At 43.0% G+C, this 12,725-nt stretch overlaps 1 long non-coding RNA gene across 1 annotated transcript in view; it reads left to right on the forward strand.

Annotated features, from left to right (window-relative positions):
* Positions 1 to 12,725, forward strand: part of LOC135965382 (uncharacterized) — a 50,663-nt gene that overhangs the window by 12,280 nt on the left and 25,658 nt on the right. The gene's annotated exons all lie outside the window — the stretch shown is intronic.

Consider the following 12,725-nt stretch of genomic DNA (forward strand, 5'->3'; position numbering starts at 1 on the left):
TCGCTTAGCCCAGTGCTGCAGGAGGCCAGGCTCACGTCAGGCTGTGCGTGTGAGTGGGTTGGATTTTTAGCACTCTGGGACGGTAAAGCACAAACATCTATTTTTAACTTGTGGGTGACCTTCTTCTGTGCTGCTTGAGTCTCTGTGGGCCTTTCTCTGTTTCCTTCCTGAGGAGTCTGTGCCAGGGTCCCAAGCGTTCTCTGGGCTGCACATCCGCGCCTGCCCAGTGAGGAGCCTCCTCCTGGTGGCTGTGGGACTGGGCTGGGCCCACACTGTCAGCATCGTCTGGGGTAAGCAAGCCCGTCCTTCCACACCTCAGTGTCCCCAGCTGTTGAACAGGGCTAATCAACTGACCGTCAGGATTAATGGGGATCAGATGCGCTCATCTCATAGCCCTGCTTGGTAAATAGCCACTTCCACTCTGTCCTCCAATGTGCTACTCTAGACTTTTTCTTTACCTCCATTTAGCCAGGTGATTCGAGGTGACAGTGACAGTGACTATCAAGAGGGATGTACAGAGGAAACCAGTGGAAGAGAGCTCGAGGAGCAGACATGGGCGCAGGGAGCACAGTGCGGGGAGCACGGCTGCAGGGAGCATAGGCATGGGGAGCACAGATAGGTGTAGGGAGCATGGGCGTGGAGAGGACGGGTGCGGGGAGCACGGGCGTGTGAAGCATGGGTGCGGGGAGCACGGGTGCTGGGAGCACAGGGCATGGAGAGCATGTGTGTACTTGCTCTGCTCTGACAGAGGCTGCCGAGCATGTACTCTGTGCTCAGATGGGTCAGAGCCTCAGTGCCTCTTTTAAAAAAAAAAAAAAAAAAAAAAAAAAAATCTTTTTTTAAAGATAGGACTTCTGTCTTCCTGGTGGCCCCTTTTAGTCGATACTCTTTTAAGCCTGGTTTTCCAGAGAAAAGCTAGGAAGGATGGCCTATATAGGTTCCAGTCTGGGCATATCTGGAAGAATGGGTCTTTTTTAGGTTTGAGTCTGGCGTACCTGGGGACATCTTTGAACCTCCACTCAGAGTCCCAGAACCACGTGTAGAGGCTCCCCAAATGTCTGCTGGGACTTTCCCCTCTGCTCGCGGATGATGAAGAGCAGAACCTCACCCTGCCACGACCTCTGGGGTCCTCCTTCCTGGAGGGCAGTGCCTTGGTGACCAGCGTGTGTAGGAGTCTGAGCTGGCACCTTCGGGCTATGCTGTGCAGCGGGGGCTCATGCCATGGGGCATTCTTGTGTTCTGCACCGGGACTGGTGACGTTGGGCATCCTCGTGCAGTGTGGACCACATGAGGTGCACATGAGCCAGACAGCTCCCGGAATTCGGAGCCTGGCTCTGTCTCAGGCCACCCACCTGTCTGTGGCATTTTTGAGGGATTGTGGGGACCCTATGAGTCTGTGTCCCCACCCTCACTGGCTGGACACCTGTGCCAGGCTGGAGTTTTATGTTTCACCATCCCCTGTTCCGAGTTGTGTGAATATTTATTTTCATTACCTACTCTCATGAGCTTTCCCTTTTTTAAAAAAAAAAATCGGAGACAGACTTTGAAGTCCTCTGGCCCTACCGTTCGTGGACCTAATGGTATTGCAGAAATTATGACCTCAATTATGTATAATAACTGGGGCTACTTTAAAAGTCATGTAAAGGAACAAGGTGGAGTAGTCATTTCAAGCTGTACATCATGCTGGATTCTTAAGTGAACATTATCAGGCTTTCAACACGTTTTCTCTTTTTATTTACTTTGGAGAATATAACGGATGCTCAGAAGCTGTTGGGATTTAGTAAGAGGAAGTTATCCTTAAGAAGCTATTTAAGCAAGGGGACAGTTGGAGTAAACGTAAATTATGAACACACACCTATTCCAAACCAGAGAAATAAAAGCATCAACTGTACTGGGGTTGAAACTTGGGTGCTAGTGTGTCTTTCCTGCCCACAGTGACTGTGGCAGTGCTGTGGGCAGGAAATTCTGGAAAGAAGACTCGGTGCCAGTGGTAATTTTTGTGACGATTCATTTGCTTTCAGCTCAAGTGACTATAGTCTTACTTGCAAATGGCTGGGTCTCCACCAATGGACCACAACACTGACATAGGACACATGAGAAATGACCCTTGGGTTTTTAACAATTATTATTTTTAATGGACACATTATAGTACATATCCATGGGATACAGTATGATATTTCAATACATGTTTTTCGTGTGTAATTAGCAACTCAGGGTAATTAGCATGTCCATCATCTCAAACATTTGTCATTTCTTAATGCTGGGAATATTTAAAATCCTCTCTTCTAGCTGCTTGAAAATATACAATAAATTGTAAACTATAGTCACCCTACAAGGCTATAGCACACTAACCCTTATTTTTACTATCTAGATGTAATTTTGTATCCATTAGATAACCTCTCCCTTTCTGCCTTCCCGCCGCCCTTTCCTGTCTCTAGAAGCCACTGTTCTACCTTCCGAGGGTAGAATATCGTTTTCCTCATAGAGATCTTTAACCTTCTTGGTTAGATTTCTTCTGAGGTATTTTTATTTTTATTTTATATTTTTGTAGTTAAATGGGATTGCTTTCTTGATTTCTTTTTTCACTGGCTCATTGTTGGTCTATAGAAATGCTACTGATTTTTATATGTTGATTTTGTATTCTGTAACTTTACTGAATTTGTTTATCAGTTCAAAGAGATTTTTGCTGGAGTCTTTTTTTTTTTTTTTTTTTTTTTTTAATATATAAGAGCACATTGTCTGAAAACAGACAATTAGAGTGCCTCCTTTCTACTTTGGGTGCCCTTGATTTCTTTCTCTTGCCTGACTGCTCTTGACTAGGACGTTCAGTGCTGTGTTGAATAGGCGTGGCACAAGTGGGCGTCCTTGTCTTGTTACAGATCTCAGAGAAAAAGCTCTTAGTGTTTCCCCATTCCCCATTATGTTAGCTGTGGGTTTGTCACATATGGCCTTTATTGTGTTGAGGTATTTTTCCTTCAGTGCCTCTTTTGTTGAGACTTTCTATCATGAAGCAGCGTTGAATTTTATCAAATGCTTTTTCTGTATCTATCGAAATGATATTATGGTTTTTGTCCTTAATTCTGTTGATGTGATGTAGCATGATTATTGATTTGTGTTTGTTCAGCAATCCTTGCATCCTGGGATAAATCCCACTTGATCATGGTGTATAATCTTTTTGATTTGCTGTTGGATTCAGTTTGTTAGTATTTTGTTGAGGATTTTTGCATCTGTGTTCATCAGGGATATTGACCTATAGTTTTCTCTTTTTATTGTGTCCTTGTCTTATTTTGGTATCAGGGTAATGCTGGTCTTGAAGAATGAACTTGGCAGGATTCCCTCCTCTTCAATACTTTTGGAATAGTTTGAGAAGAATTGAAACAAAAATGTGTAGAATTCAGCTGCGAAGTCACCTAGTTCTGGGCTTTTCTTTGTTGGGAGACTTTTTATTATTACTTAGTCATACATGTTACTCATTATTGGTCTGTTTTAGGATTTCCGTTTCTTCTTGGTTCCATCTTGGTAGGTTGTACGTGTCCGGGAATTTATCCATTTCTTCTAGGTTTTCCAATCTGTTGACATATAGTTGTTCAAAATAGTCTGTAATGATCCCTTGTATTTCTGTGGTATCAACTGTCATTCTCCTTTTCTGTTTCTAATTTTATTTCTTTCGGATTTCTTTTTGTTTGCTTAGTGTAGCTAATGGTTTGTCTATTTTATTTATCTTTTCAAAAAACCAACATTTTTTTCTTCATTTTTATATTTGTTAGTTTCAAGTTTATTTAGTTCCTCTTTGATCTTTGTTATGTCTTTTCTTCTACCACTTTTGGATTTGATTTGTTCTTGCTCTTCTAGCTCATTGCAGTTCGTTGTTAGGTTGTTTATTTTAAATCTGTTTTTTAAATGTAGGAGTTTATTGTTATAAACTTTCCTCTTAATACTGCTTTTGCTGTATACCATAAACTTTGATATGTTGTGTTTCTGTTTTCATTTATTTCCAGAAATTTTTAAATTTCCTTCTTCATTTCTTCATTGACCCATTGGCTATTCAAGGGCATATTGTTTAATTTCTATGTATTCATACAGTTTTGAAAGTTCTCCTCGTTGTTGATTTTTTTTAAAATTAAACTTTGTGTTCTAGGGTACATGTTCACAATGTGCGGGTTTATTACATATGTATTCGCGTGCCAAGTTGGTATGCTGCACGCATTAACTCATCATTTACATTAGGTATATCTCCTAATGTTATCCCTCCCCCCTCCCTCCTCCCCCCTCCCCACAACAGGCCCCAGTGTGTGATGTTTCCTTTCCTGTGTCCAAGTGATCTCACTGTTCATTTCCCACCTATGAGTGAGAACATGCGGTGTTTAGTTTTCTGTCCTTGCGATAGTTTGCTGAGAATGATGGTTTCCAGCTGCATCCATGTCCCTACAAAGGACATGAACTCATCCTTTTTTATGGCTGCATAGTATACCATGGTGTATATGTGCCACATTTTCTTAATTGATGGACATTTGGGTTAGTTCCAAGTCTTTGCTGTTGTGAATAGTGCCGCAATAAACATACGTGTGCATGTGTCTTTATAGCAGCATGATTTATAATCCTTTGGGTATATACCCAGTATTGGGATGGCTGGGTCAAATGGTATTTCTAGTACTAGATCCTTGAGGAATGACCACACTGTCTTCCACAATGGTTGAACTAGTTTACCGTCCCACCAACAGTGTAAAAGTGTTCCTATTTCTCCACATCCTCTCCAGCACCTGTTGTTTCCTGACTTTTTAATGATCACCATTCTAACTGGTGTGAGATGGTATCTCATTGTGGTTTTGATTTGCATTTCTCTGATGGCGAGTGATTATTGTAGCAGGACTAGCCTCAGACAAAACATGATGGGAGGCTACATGTATCAGCTAACAGAACAAAACGTTTTACACTGCTTTCTCAAACAATGTCTGGAATTTACAGATAACACTAGTAGTTTTGGTCAGGGGTTAATATTATTATTATTATTTTAACCACCAGGGCCAGGTGGTGGTGCCAAGGTCCTCTAGCTATTTATCTTCCTTCTGTTTCTTTCTAACTTTTTGTTTTCTCCCCCTTCTCCTGTCTTATAAACTAGGGAAAAGGGGAGACGGGGAAAAGCTGGGAAAGACAACAGGAGAAGTGGTGGTCTCATTCTATATTATGAGCATTTTTTCATGTCTCTATTGGCTGCATAAATGTCTTCTTTTGAGAAGTGTCTGTTCCTTGTTGTTGATTTATAGCTTTATTCTGTTAGAGTCTGAGAATATCCTAGATGTTATTTCAATTTTAGAAAAAATGTATTGAGAATTCTTTTGTAGCCTAACATGTGGTGGATTCTAGAGAATATTCCATGTGCTGAGAAGAATGTGCATTTTGTATCTGTTGGATGAAATGTTCTGTAAATGTCTGTTAGGTCCATTTGGTCTACACTGGACTTTAAATTTGATGTTTTGTTGTTATTTTTTGTCTAGATGACCTCCAGTACTGACAGTGGGATTTTGAAGCTCCTACTATTGTTGTGTTGGTGTCTCCCTGTCTCTCTCTATACATATATATGTATATATAAATTTATTTGAGACAGAGTTTTGCTCTTGTTGCCTAGGCTGGAGGGCAGAGGTGCAATCTCAACTCATTGCAACCTCCACCTCCTGAGTTCAAGTGATTCTCCTGCCTCAGCCTCCCAAGTAGCTGGGATTACAGGCATGTGCCACCATGCTGGGCTAATTTTTTGTATTAGTAGAGACAGGGTTTCACCATATTGGCCAGGCTGGTCTTAAACTCCTGACCTCAGGTGATCCACCTGCCTCCACATCCCTCCCAAAATGCTGGGATTATGGGCGTGAGGCACCGCGCCCGACCTCTCTCTCCATTTAGATCTACTAATATTTGCTTTATATATCTGAGTGCTTTGTTGTTGGGTGCACATATACTCGTAATTGTTATATCCTTTTGCTATTTTGATCTCTTTATTATATAATTACCTTTTTTTCTCCTTTTTACAGTTTTTGACTTAAATTGTGATTGATCTGAAATAAATATGGCTACTCTTGCTTACCTTTGATTTCCATTAATGTGGAATGTGTTTTTCCATCCCTTCACATTTAGTCTATGTGTGTCTTTGCAGCTGAACTGTGTTTTTTGTAGGCAGCATATAGTCGGTTTTTCTTGTTTTAAATTCATTCAGGCCGTCTCTATCTTTTAATTGGGAATCTTGGGATTATTTTGCTATTGATATCACAGTCCAGACATTAAGATTTTCTCACTTAAGTCGCTTGTACACAAATTAATATGAAGAGGAAGTAGAGTTTTTCTTTTGTCCTTTTGAAGAGAGTGATGGATTATTATTTTGACTTCATGCAAGTGAGGGACTCACCATGCCTGTTGGGATTTTAGAATTTCTTTCCTGTTATTAGGAACAGCAATGATCTGTAATGGGTTCCTGGAATCATCCAGTGATGGTCTGAATATCTTAGAAGTTTCCTTTCATGTCTCATTTTCTATTTCTCCCCTAGTAGCCATGCACCCGGGGCAGGACATGGCCTTACATTTCCTTGGTTTCTTGATGATTTCTTAGGTTTAGTGTTTGACACAGTTAGGATTCTGGATAAAATCAGCCCTTCTGGGAAGTGTGTAAGTCAAACAAGGACTTTCTGGTGGCGTTATACAGGTTTCCCATGCCCCGTGAGTACAGGAATAGCCCCCTGGGGAAGGAGAATGGGCACATGATGGCAGGGAGCCATTCTTGGATGGTCCCATCGTTCTGCAGGAATTGTCATGCAGGAAGAAGAAGCACATGGCGACTGAGCTGGTAGTGATTCTGCTGATACTTTTGATCGTTATGATTTGCTCCTGAAAGGTGATGTGGGATGAACTGCAATATTTAGAATGCTGACATTCCTTGAAACAAAGATATAGAAAAAGGCTTATAATTGCATGATGCCTTGTAGTTTTCAGCTGCTCTCATGTGGATCCTTTTTCGTCCTTCTGAAATGCTTTCCCAGGAGAGAGCGTTGTTCTTCGTGTATAGATGAGGAGCCTGGGTTTCAAATGGTTAGGAATTCAGTGCACGCATTGGAATCTTTAGTTTCCTGGAACATTTTCTATTCAAGTATAGACCACATGGCCTCTAAAGGCTGGCTCATTCTTAACACCGCGAATGGGGATCCAGCCTCACCTCTGGGGTGGGTGGCAGGAACTCCACAGCCATCCTGGGTGCTCTGGGGTGGGGTGGCTGAGCTGTGGCAGCCCCTCCCAGCTGAGCAGCAAGGCTGGGGAAAGCTCATTCCATTCCCCTTGGTTCTAACCAGGTAGAGGCTTACACTGCACATTTCCTTAGCTGGGAACCTTTAGAACTTTACATTTAAATCTAGTCTGTGATCCAGGGGGTAGACACATGGGTATTCACTGTACGATTCCTACATTTTTTGTATATTTAAAAAAATTTTTTATGTGTCGTGGATGACAAAAGAAATGAGACCCCTTTGAGTTAGCTTTTCTGTACAGCATCTTCTAGAATCAGGAGGCTGGACAGGGTTTAGTTTCATCAGAAATCTGAATCTTTCTGGTCAAGAGACGGCACTATTAAGTTCTTGGTTGTGTGGTTTCTGGGAAAGAAATATTCTAAATGAGTTCCAGGAATCACCTCTGTGGGATTTCTACAGGAAAAGTGACCACTCTTGAAGCTTCGCTGTCACTAACAAGAATAATGGTGACGGTTTCTAAGCTGTCTCCAGCCAATCTTTAGTTCTTTTATGCAGAGTGCTTTTATTCCAAGTGAAGTGCCCTTCTGTTTAATAGTGACCTCCAGTTATTACAGGGATTGCAGCTGCATTTGATGGACGTGAACCTGCTCATCTCTGGCTCCCCAGCTTCGCCTCTGGGGTGCGTGGCAGGCGCTCCACAGCCATCCTGAGTGCTCTGGGGTGGGAAGTCTCTAGGGGGAGTGGACAGTGCATGGCCGGGACGTTCCTGTCCGACGTTCCACACTGGTGTATAGGCGTCTCTGCCCTGTTTCCTCCGTCCGTGCGTCTGTGGCGTTTCCTCTGTTCATGCATCTGTGGACTGTTTTCTCCGTGAGTGCCTCTGTGGCACGTTTTCTCCGTCCATGCGTCTGTGGCGTTTCTTCCATCCGTGCGTCAGTGGCGTTTCTTTCGTCCCTGCGTCTGTGGCACTTTTCCTCCCTCCGTGCGTCTGTGGCACTTTTCTTCCCTCCATGCGTCTGTGGTGTTTCCTCCGTCCGTGCGTCTGTGGTGTTTTCTCCGTCTGTGGATCTGTGGCGTTTCCTCTGTGAGTCTGTGGCCTGTTTTCTCCATCCACGCTGAAGGCCGTCACTTCTCTCTAGTCACCACTTACTGATCGCTCCCTGTGTGCTGAGCCTGTGTCAGGCGTGTGGCGTGTGTCACCTGTGTGGCAGGGGTTTGCGTGACACACAGGGACACACGCTTGGGGAGCTGCAGTGATGGGGTCATAGCCACGCAGCTCAGCCCTCGGTCTGAGGGTCTTGGTGCCCACCCAGCTCTTCCCGAAGCAGCCTCGGGGCAGATCCCAGCTCTGCTTTCTCTCCTCGAGGTACCTCATGAGGTAAACTAAGCAAATCGAAAGTAGGAAACAGTTGTGAAATGAGGCCTGGGTTCAAGTGTGTGTGTTCATTTCTCTTTACATGTTTACTTCACGTACCCCCAATGATATACTTTCCAGCTGGTATAACAATTAATTACCAGCCATTACTGGTACAAAATTCCAGGAAGGATATTTGAGGAGGGCATAGTCTCAAAAACATGCTTGATTTTCACAGTTGTGATTTGCATGATAAAGCTCTCAGGACTGTGACTTTCTTTTGTTATCTTATTTTTATTTTTAGACCCTTGGGAGGAAGTTATTTAGTGATTACTTATAATTGTGAAAATAATGTAATGATTACAGAATCTCATTAGAATAAATACTATATTTTCTGTTCCTTATGTCAATGAAATCATCTTAATCCAGGCCGATGTTGGCAGGAATTGTCACGTTTAAAATGGGTAAGATATTTATGTGATGTGACGACCTCCCGTATCGTCTCTGGAACATATCAGAACTTTCATCTCAATTCTCACTTGTTGACACCCTACCTTGTTTTGTAATTATTCTTGTTTGCATCAGAATTTTGAATCCACGTACCTGAGATGATACTTACGTATGCATGTACGCATGCATGTGTGTGCATGTGTGTATGCGTGTGTATGTGCGTGTCCACGTGTCCATGTGCACGTGTATATGCATGTATGTGTGTGCATGTGTACGTGTGTATATGAGTGTACGTGTATGTGCATATGCGTGTGTATGCATGTATGTGTATATGTGTGCATGCATGTGTGCTCATGCACACATGTGTATGTGTGTATGTGTATGCACATATGTACACGCGTGTGTACATGTATAGGTACGTGTATGCATGTGTATGCATCTGTGTGCACACAGATATACCTTTTCCTTTCATACAGGCTGTTTTGAGTATTGCTGTTAGGCAGTGACAACTTTCTGTTTCCTCAGTCAGAAAATGGGTAGCTCATCATTAATAAAGATGAGCATTCAACATCAAGAATAACTAAATACAAATGAAATTATCATATTAAATAAATAAATTCCAAAACAAAGGCAATGTTCTGTACTATGTGTTCACATTGAACTTTCTTATAAAAATCGGTGTGAATGTTTCCCACTTATTGGAAATCACATGACTAGTTTAAGCCAAAACGTGGAATATTAATTAATTCTGTTTTCAGATCACTTTTGCATATTTATGATTGATCTGTTCTGCTGTTCTGGAAGCTCTGAAAACCACTCTGTCTTACTCTAGCTGGTGCCACGGTTGTGAGAATTCAGGGAAACAAGGTGTTTGCCAGTTTAAGTATTTTAGATCTCAAACTGCCTCTTTTCTGCATCATAAACCAGTCTTAAAGACAGACATAGTGTGACTTGTAGTGGATTATGTCAGTTTTATTTTCTGTGGCTGAATCATCACTCTACATTGTGAATTAATGTTATTTTTCAGATCGTCTTTATAACACAGGGAGGTTCTCCAGTGTTGAGTGCAGGTTCAGTGAAAGTACTAACACTGTTACTACGGACTTAAACAGACTTGTTTTCTGGGGTGATAACCTTGGAGTCAGGCATTCAGTGTCCGCCCATCTCTTGGTTCCGAGTTCTCGGTCCCCTCCCGCTCTCCTCTCCCTGTACCCTTACTACTGTCTTACCTTCTTTTTGACTCCTAGGCCCTCGGAAGATGGTGTGTTGGGGGCAGGTGCCTGCTGTGAATCTTTGATAACTTTGGGAGAGAACTTTTTCTTTGGAGCAAGACCCCTCTCAATAAACTTTCAGTAGCCTGAGTATCATCTGTTGTGTGAACTATTTGTGGAAAATGTTCAGCATTTTTCCTTGGATTTTGACTGATCTTTCTCCACCTGCCAGTTTCTTCTCAGTTTGCCATGTCTGTACCCTCACCAACCCGTTCCAGCCTGGTTACGTGTAAAGTATTTGAAGCAGAGCTCTGCAGATGAGAGAGTGTGTGTCACCCCCCGAGTTCCCTTCCTGGCCTCTGAGTGTCGGTTGTGTTTTGTTCCGAGGGACGACTCTGAGGCTCCTGGCCCCTGTTTTGGAGCACCCCACAGCAAAGTGGGTGTAAAATGAAAAATGGGTTTATGCTGTATTATTATAATTCATAGAGTAGATGATAAAAATGCTTGAATCTGAACAGCAACTGAAAATGAGGACATGGTACCAGTTTGGATGTTGGACGACTTTCTTGAAAAAAGTTTTCATCAAATTTAGAAACTGTGAGTGTGCTGTTTTCTATTTCATACTTAGAATCTGTATAGTGTGTGTTGTATGAATGTGTTGTATGAGTGTGTTGTGTTGTATGTGAGTTGCATGGGTTGTATGTGTGTTGTATGTGCATATTGTGTTGAGTTGCACTTATTGTACGTTTGAGTGTTGTGTGTTGTATGAGTGTGTTGTGCGTGTATTTGTGAGTTGCATGCTTTGTATGTTGTATGAGTGTTGTGTGTTGTATGTGTGTATGTGTATGTCGTATATGAGTTGCATGTATTGTGTGTGATGTATGAGTGTTGTGTGTTGTATGAGTGTGTTGTACATGTGTTTATGGGTTGCATGTGTTGTGTGTTGTATGAGTGTTGTGTGTTGTGAGTGAATTGTACATGTATTTGTGTTGAGTTGCGTGTGTTGTGTGCATGTTGTATGTGTTATATGTTGTATGAGTGTGTTGTACGTGCATGCTGTGTTATGCGTGAGTTGCATGTGTTGTATGTGTTGTATGAGTGTATTGTATGTGTATGTTGTGTTATGAGTTGCATGTATTGTGTGTACGTTGTATGAGTGTTGTGTTGCATGAGTGTGTTGTACGTGAATGTTGTGTTGAGTTGCGTGTGTTGTGTGTGTTGTACGTGCATGTTGTGTTGAACGTGAGTTGCATGTGTTGTACGTGAGCTGTATGAGTGTGTTGTGTGTGTATGTTGTGAGTTGCATGTATTGTATGTATGTTGTATGAGTGTTGTGTGTGCATGTTGTGTTGTGAGTTACGTGTGTTGTGTGTTGTATGAGTGTTGTGTGTTGTATGAGTGTGTTGCATGTGCGTGTTGTATGTGAGTTGTGTGTTGTGTGTGCTGTATGAGTGCATTGTACGTGCGTGTTGTGTTGTATGTAAGTTACGTGTGCTGTATGTGTGTATGAGTGTGTTGTACGCACATGTTGTGTTGTGAGTTGCATGTATTGGTTATGTGTCGTATGAGTGTGTTATAAATGCACATTGTGTTGTGAGTCACATGTATTGGGTATGTGTTGTATAGGTTGTGTGTGTTTGTGTGCAGTGTGTGTTGTCAGTGTTGTATAAGCCCATTGTACATGCGTGTTGTGTTGTGTTGCATGTGAGTTGCATGTTGTCAGTGTGTGCCATGTGAGAGGCGTGGCATCCACATGACTGCTCCTCAGTGAGTCCTGCCTTGCAGCCCCTTCAAGCTTGTATCTTCCCGAGCAGCCTAGAAGCAGCAGCCTGTTTGCCTCTGCCCCTCCCCAGGGGGCCTCAGCCAGATCCTGTGCTCAGCCCCCGGCTGGGCAGTCTGCCTCTCTTGTCTCTCTCTCTTCTCTCTCATCGTCCTCCTGCGCCTCCTCCTTCTGGGGACCTGCATCCTTCCTCTGTGCTTCCTGGCAAGCCACACCTGGGACGTTGGAGTTCAGGCTGTCCTCCAAACCGTTTGCTCCTCTCTGAAGAGCGCCCCCCCTGACTGGCCGTGAGCAGCTGGAGTGGATTGCAGGGAAGGGAGGTGGGTGTTCCTGTAGAGACGCCAGGGTCTTACCTGGGGAGAAGGGAGCCTGCACTGGGCAGGCCGCCCTCCTGAGGAAGGGGATGGGGTGGGAGGAGGCTCTCGTGGACAAGGGGCCCACCTCCTGCCCTCCTTCCCTCTATCCCAGTCTGTTGTGAGGGAGGGCGGGACCCTAGGTGATTTCTATGCAGATCTTCAATTATCCACGCTGTGAAACAAATACTTCTGTTTTTAAGATCAGAGGAAATCTCCTTTGTTTCTCTGCCTTTTATTTTATTTTATTTTATTTTATTTTATTTTATTTTATTTTATTTGAGAAGGAGTTGCCCAGGCTAGAGTGCGGTGGCGTGATCTCGGCTCACTGCAACCTCCACCTCCCAGGTT

Source organism: Macaca fascicularis, chromosome 10 (genome assembly GCF_037993035.2).
Source record: "Macaca fascicularis isolate 582-1 chromosome 10, T2T-MFA8v1.1".
Classification (NCBI taxonomy): Eukaryota; Metazoa; Chordata; class Mammalia; order Primates; family Cercopithecidae; genus Macaca; species Macaca fascicularis.